Consider the following 1,126-nt stretch of genomic DNA (forward strand, 5'->3'; position numbering starts at 1 on the left):
CACACACATGCGCACTAGGTTTCGGCTACTTGTTGAACCGCTTTTTTACGTTGGGATTTTGGGGGGGTCTTTTCAGTACTAACCCACTAACCCCCCCCACCACACACACACACACTACCTCGATAATAATGCAAGTAATATGAAAGATTGCTTTTTTGGAGTCCACTTTATTGAGGCTCTAAGTGCCTCACAATAACAACCCCCCTAAAAAAAGAATTTCTACAGTATTCTTGTACACGTAATATCAAGGCTAACGGATCTTAATTCAGACAACAGGGACGTAAATCAATTTTATTACTCTAGTCTTTTGGATAGGGAATGAATATTAGGCGGTGTTTTGTTGTTTTGTTGTTTGTTTGTTGTTTTTGGGGGGGGTAAGAGGTTGGAGTTTTCTTTCTGGTTTTTTGTGGGGGGGGGGGCAGGGGGTTATGCAGGTGTTTGGACGCCCCATTGACCCAATCTGCATAATTTAGGAGGCGGGCTTGCTCTGTACCTGTCAGGGCCAACTCTGGCCAAGAGGGACACAACGTTCCAGCGGAAAGGTCGAGATACTCGATAGCAATTCTCCCCACACGGAAATCGAACTCAGGACTTATACATGCGACGGTGAAACGCTTATTAACCGCTTCACCACGACGCTAGTGACAGGGGTTGTGATAGAACCCAAAAGGACAGATTGTCTTTGTAAAGTTGTGTTGATTCTTTTTGTTTTAGTTGTTGTTCGTAGGTTTATTTAATTCAAAATTGCAGTGTACATTATGTTCACTTCCTGTAAGATACCTAATCAACACCAGTTCCTTCGCCACAGTGGTTAGAATCTTCTCCTTGCACCCTTATGAAATGAGTTCGATTCCAGGAATTGGGAGAAAGCATTTCCGGGTTGTTTCTCGTTGGCTCTGACAGGTGGGTTCTAAGCAGCCTGTCTCTTAAATTACAAAAATTGTACCGATAGGGCCATCAAATATCACTGCTGATAACAAAAATTAACACAGTCGAGCACGGATAACTAAAATTCCCCGGGGATTAACAGTGTTTTACAGCGCTCGCAACTGCATAATGTCATACGAGTGAGCGTTTTAAGTTAATTAGAAATTTTGAATTTTGCCCGGATTGGGGTCGAAGCTAC

Source organism: Aplysia californica, unplaced genomic scaffold (genome assembly GCF_000002075.1).
Source record: "Aplysia californica isolate F4 #8 unplaced genomic scaffold, AplCal3.0 scaffold00409, whole genome shotgun sequence".
NCBI lineage: Eukaryota > Metazoa > Mollusca > Gastropoda > Aplysiida > Aplysiidae > Aplysia > Aplysia californica.